We start from the raw sequence: 6,168 nt of genomic DNA, 5'->3' as shown, positions 1-6,168 counted from the left end.
CTCTCCTGTCTACAGGCCCTCTCCTCTCCTGTCTACAGGCCCTCTCCTGTCTACAGGCCCTCTCCTGTCTACAGGCCCTTGGGATCTTGAGTTAGAATAGTAGAATACACGAGGTTCCATCTTGGAATGTGGTTGTGCATCAGCAGATTTTCTCTTCTGTCAGTCCCTGACAGCTACGTATAAAATAAACGATGAAGTCTAGCTGCCAGCTATGTAAAGTTGTAGTAATCCTGGTTGAATTACTGACCGGGGGGCCCCCATTGAATGTACTTGTCACTCTGTCAGATGTCTTATTCCTAACTGCTGCTTTTCTCACCACCCTATGCAAAATGTAGCTGTAAAACTATTCATTTACTCTCCGTACCTCGGCAAAATGACTTCCATTAAACGAGTTATAAAACTGCAACATTTTGGCTACACACCATGGTAAAATGTCTAGAATTGCAGGAAATGAACTCTAAAACGTATATTTTGTTCCTTGCTGCCAAGAGGGTGGCTGAAATGTTTGGCTCCCAAGGTAGGGGGCCAAAAGGCTAGGGCCGGCTCTGACTGCACGGGTACGCAGACCCACGGGTACGCAGACCCACGGGTACGCAGACCCACGGGTACGCAGACCCACGAGTACGCAGACCCACGAGCCACAGCAGCCCCTCATGATGAGCTTAGGTTTTTGTGGCCCCCATTTAAAGTTCCCTGCTCTCAACTAAAAACGATATGAACTACATAACTGCTAAGTCTGTGTGTGTGTGTGTGTGTGTGTGTGTGTGTGTCTGCAGTGTAAGCTGATCGTGTGCCAGATGAGTAACACCCGTTGCCAACCGCTGAGCTGGCTGTTGGTTCCCATGGCGACGGTGGTGTTGTTGGCGGTTACAGGGCTGGTTGCTAACGAGACGCTGTTGATCTACGTGTGGACGGCCATCGTCATACTCACACACATACACTACGGAGTGTCAGTGGTGAGTACACACACACACACACACACACACACACACACACACGCTACAGTGTCAGTGGTGAGTACACACACACACACACACACACACCACACAACCACACACACATCACACAATGAGACTAAGACAGGACACCCCTGTCTCATCCGTCAACGCTATCAGTGTCAGTAGGTGGAGAACAGACACACTAGGCTGGACAACACCACCAGTCCTATACACCACACACACACACACACACACACACACACACACACAAACGCTTTACAAGGTGTCAGTGGTGAAACACACACACCCACTACACACACAACACTCATCACACACACACAACACCAAGCACAACACAACAACACCATCACACAACACAGTACACAACCCACACACCACACACACACACACACTACACACACAACTCACACGCTACAGTGTCCAGTGGTGAGTACACACACACACCACACACCACACACACACACTACAAACACCTAGGCAACCACACACACACCACCACCGCTAACCAGTGCAGTGGTGAGTACACACACACACACACACACACACACAGAACACCACACATCACACACACACACACAACACACCACACACGCTACAGTGTCAGTGGTGAGTACACACACACACAAAAGAACCCCACACCACACTCGGAGATGCAGGACACTGACACTACACACACACACACCACAACCACCACCACACACACACACTCTCAGCCGCTACAGTGTCGAGTTGGATGAGTACACAGCACAACACACACACACATGCAGCACCACACACACACACACACCACACACACACACACACCCCACACACGCTACAGCACGTGGATCACCACACACACACTGCACACCCACACACACACAACACGACCTAGAGGACAGCAGACGAGCCTTCCACCCATGGGACTAGCAGGACAACCTGCTCATACCGGCTGGTAGTGGTGACTATACAAGCACACACACACCACACACACACACACCACACAACACACACACACAGCACACGAACCAACACGCTCCTACAAGTGTCCAGTGGTGAGTACTCTACAACACCACACACACACACACACACACACAACACACACACACACACCCACACACCACACACACACACATCACAACGACACACACCACACAAGGACAGAAACGCTACAGTGGTGAGCAGGATGGGAAATAAAACAATGTGTGGACCAGCTGTGGTGAATGTTCTACTATTACCAGCCACGTTTTCCCAAAACAATTCTAATAATGAAGATAAATGACAGAAAACTCTGTCCCCCGCCCCGCTTTCACCACTGTCGCGTTGACTAGCTCTTCCAGAGCTAAAACAAACAGCAACTAAATGATGTGTTGGATTTTTACATGTGTGTTTTCCCTGCTGCTCTGTTTGTACACCCGTCTATAGACTGTGTCCTGAAGTTCACCAGACATTTTCTGTATCCAGGGTTCACTCAAACATCGTTTTACGCTTTATTTTGATATTGACAGTTACAGCTGATTTTTGGGATTGTATGTCAATTTGCTCTCCATAAATATGTAATCTGATAAATTAGTTTCAGTCTCTGAATTGTTTAATGTAACCTTTTGCTGCCAGCTCCTGATATCAGGGCATAGGAACTACAATCTGTCTCCTGAATTTGAGTTTGCATGTGCACCCAGCTGGCACACATTTGCACTAGGCCCGAGCTTGTTTTCCTCCGGGTAAACTAGCTGGCTAGCTGAACTACTTTCCATCCTCATTGCCAAACTTCATAAATACAGCACCCTTCAAAAGTCATCTAGTTATACAACTAAGAAATAACAAAGAAATTAGCTGGAAAGAAACTTGAAAATGATGTGTTGTGTTGGTGGCGAAGGATGTCATTGCTACTTAACGCAGATCCAAATTCAGTGAGAGTTCCCCCGTTAGATCCACCGGCGTCATCAGCGTGACGTATTTAACTGGTGTTAGAACTGTGACCACGGGCAGCCTTTCCGGCTTGATGTGGATATGTAGTGATTTTGCCAACACAGACAGATATGTACACAGTCTTGTACCCTTTAACCTTTATTAAATCAGACTTTATTAATATAATCCTGAAATGACACGAGAACCAGAGAAAATAGCAACTTTACATTGTGACGTATCACGACGTAACGTACGGCAYGCATTATGCAACACGTGTGCCATACAGCCTCTCTCCACCAGGTGTAGCGCTTCTCTCGCAGATTAAAAAAAAAGAGAGAGAGTGGGGGGACAGGGTAAGGGGGGAAGGGGACCAGGGACAGGGTAAGGGGAGGCAGGGAACAGGGACAGGGTAAGGGGGAGCAGGACAGGGTAAGGGGGACAGGGACAGGGTAAGGGGGGACAGGGAACCGGGGGGGGGGGGGAGACAGGGTAAGGGGGGGGAGACAGGGTAAGGGGGGTACCTAGTCAACTGTACAACTGAATGCATTCATTGTTTGCGTCATCACTGCGAGCCATCGTGACTCTCAAAAGCTGCGACAGCCGCTGTTCACTTCTGAACTTTAGCCCCGCCCTAAAAACCAGATTCAATTTGACACAAACCTTCAAATAGGCATGTAATGACACATTTAAGAAACTCTTTAAACTGTTAAAGGTGATAAGTTGGACAAGTCGGGTGAAAACAGTTGCGTTTCCCAACACAACACATCTCCCCCTTTCACTAATACCTCAGTTAGCCTTCCCCCTCCGCCATTTTAAAAGACCAGATGAAGCTCCATTGCCTTCTAACTTTAGCTAGCAGGGGTTTTAGCTAGCCAGCTCGTATTGACACATTATTGAAAGCTCACTAGCTGCATCCTAGCTAGCAAGGTTGTTTGATTAGCTTGCTAGTAGCTGATGTCATGGCAAGCAAGGTGAGAATTTAGCTAGCTAGCCTATTGTTATGCTAGTGAATGACGATGCTAACCAGTTAGCTAGCTAGTAAGCTAAAAACGTGGCTACTGGTACTGGCAGTATGGGGTAACGGTAGTTACATCGTGGTGAGAATTATAATTAAACTTCTTCAACATCTTGCTAGCATGGCCAGATATATATAAGCAAGGACTATACCTACCTAGTTAGCAACATAGCACAGCTAGCTTCAGAGTTACATGGTTACCTAGGAAACACATTTTTCATTTTGCCCACAGTGGCAGACTTGATCACTATGGAACACATCAGCTCATAGTGACCAATCAATAAATGGCTCAGTGGCCAAATGCTCGGTTTGAGATTTAGCCATTGTAAGTAAATGACACGCTCTCTCCATCCTCTCTCCTCCATCTACCCTCTCCTCCACCCTCTTCTCCTCTCCTCCTCCCTATCTCCTCTCCTCTCCTCCACCCTCTCTCCTCTCCTCTCTTCTCTCTCCTCTCTCTCTCTCCTCTCCTCCTCTCCTCTCCTCTCCTCTCCTCTCCTCTCCTCTCCTCTCTCTCCCTCTCCTCTCCTCTCCTCTCCTCTCCTCTCCTCTCCTCTCCTCTCCTCTCTCTCTCTCTCTCTCCTCTCTCTCTCTCCTCTCCTCTCCTCTCCTCCACCTCCACTCCTCTCTCTCCTTTCCTCCACCCCCTCCTCCTCTCCTCTCTCTCTCCTCCTCCTCTCTCTGCTCCTCCTCTCTCTCTCCTCTCCTCTCCTCTCCTCTCCTCTTCCTCTCCTCTCCTCTCCTCTCTCTCCTCTCCTCTCTCCTCTCCTCTCCTCTCCTCCACCTCTCTCCTCTCTCTCTCTCTCCTCTCCTCTCTCTCCTCCTCTCCTCTCCTCCTCTTCCTCTCCTCTCCTCTCCTCTCCTCTCCTCTCCTCTCCTTCCTCTCCTCTCCTCTCCTCTCCTCTCCTCTCTCTCCCTCTCCTCTCCTCTCCTCTCCTCTCCTCTCTCTCTCTCTCTCTCTCCTCTCCTCTCCTCTCCTCACCTCCTCCCTCTCTCCTTTCTCACCCCTCCTCCTCTCCCTCTCCCTCCTCCTCCTCTCCTCTCCTCTCCTCTCCTCTCCTCTCCTCTCCTCTCCTCTCCTCTCCTCTCCTCTCTCTCTCCTCTCCTCTCTCTCTCCTCCTCTCCTCCTCTCCTCTCCTCTCCTCTCCTCTCCCTCTCTCTCTCCTCTCTCCTCTCCTCTCCTCTCCTCTCCTCCTCTCTCTCCTCTCCTCTCTCTCTCTCCTTCCTCTCTCCTCCCCTCCCTTCTCCTCTCTCCTTCCTCCACCCTCCTCTCTCCTCTCCTCTCCTCTCCTCCTCCTCTCCTTCTCCTCTCTCTCCTCTCCTCTCCTCTCCTCTCCTCTCCTCTCCTCTCCTCTCCTCTCCTCTCTCCAGGTGCACCAGCTCAGCGATCACTTCAACATATTTGCCTTCTCTCTGATGAAGCCCAGCACTGACTGACAGGACCAGGAGCGAATCGGCTTGCAGGGAGCAGAGGTTTAGACCCTCCCACCTCCCTCTGCAGCCAACCGCACTTCACTCTCATTACCACGGAACACACCACTCCCCCCACGAGGATTCTACCACCCATCTGATCTCTGACCCTCCGCCCTGGCACACACACACCCCAACCCCCTTCCTGCACAGTGTCAGTTTGGGGGGTCCTCAGAACTTTGGGGGCGCATCCCGGGGCTCTTGGTTCCTTGGCTGCTGATGGGTTGAGCTGATGAGCCAATGAGATGTTGTTTCCTACGGAAATATTCTTCAGCCTGGAGGACAGGAGCCCAGACCACACACTTACTGCTTACACCCAAACACACACCGCTTACAGACGTACACACTTACACAAACGCCACAGTTGTTACTTTACTGTTAAACGGTTTAAACACACACACTCTTATGAATGTTCAGTATGTTATTGCCTTGGGGAAATGTCATTTCAGTTAGTTAGTTTGACAGACAGCTCTGCTCCACCCCTGACCTCTAACCCCTGCCTCTAGTTTGACACGAGCAGTCTGCTCCACCCCTGACCTCTAACCCCTGACCTCTAGTTTGACAGACAGCTCTGCTCCACCCTGACCTCTAGTTTGACAGACAGCTCTGCTCCACCTGACTCTAGTTTGACAGACAGCTCTGCTCCACCCTGACTCTAACCCTGACCTCTAGTTTGACAGACAGCTCTGCTCCACCCTGACCTCTAGTTTGACAGACAGCTCTGCTCCACCCTGACCTCTAGTTTGACAGACAGCTCTGCTCCACCCTGACCTCTAGTTTTGACAGACAGCTCTGCTCTCCACTGCCTCTAGTTGACAGCCACTCTGCTCACCCTGA

General features: G+C 50.2%; 2 long non-coding RNA genes across 4 annotated transcripts in view; one reads left to right on the top strand and one right to left on the bottom strand.

The window, feature by feature from the left end:
- Positions 1-28: 28 nt before the first annotated feature.
- On the top strand, positions 29-5,626 carry LOC112075141 (uncharacterized). Its single transcript, XR_011477251.1, has 2 exons — positions 29-956; positions 5,233-5,626. It is a non-coding gene; the product is annotated as an uncharacterized lncRNA (long non-coding RNA).
- Positions 5,627-5,737: 111 nt separating this feature from the next.
- LOC112075140 (uncharacterized) overlaps positions 5,738-6,168 on the bottom strand; it is a 5,402-nt gene continuing 4,971 nt past the window's right edge. For 2 of the 3 annotated variants that reach the window (XR_011477247.1, XR_011477248.1), the window contains 2 exons: positions 5,869-5,912; positions 5,738-5,818 (listed from right to left, as the gene is read on the bottom strand). This is a non-coding gene — a long non-coding RNA (uncharacterized lncRNA). The other variant, XR_011477250.1, reaches the window with a different exon arrangement.

The sequence above is a fragment of the Salvelinus sp. IW2-2015 genome, unplaced genomic scaffold (genome assembly GCF_002910315.2).
Source record: "Salvelinus sp. IW2-2015 unplaced genomic scaffold, ASM291031v2 Un_scaffold2999, whole genome shotgun sequence".
In the NCBI taxonomy this organism is placed as follows: Eukaryota; Metazoa; Chordata; class Actinopteri; order Salmoniformes; family Salmonidae; genus Salvelinus; species Salvelinus sp. IW2-2015.
Note: the sequence above shows the minus strand (reverse complement) of the source record. Positions and strands in the feature narration are given on the sequence as shown.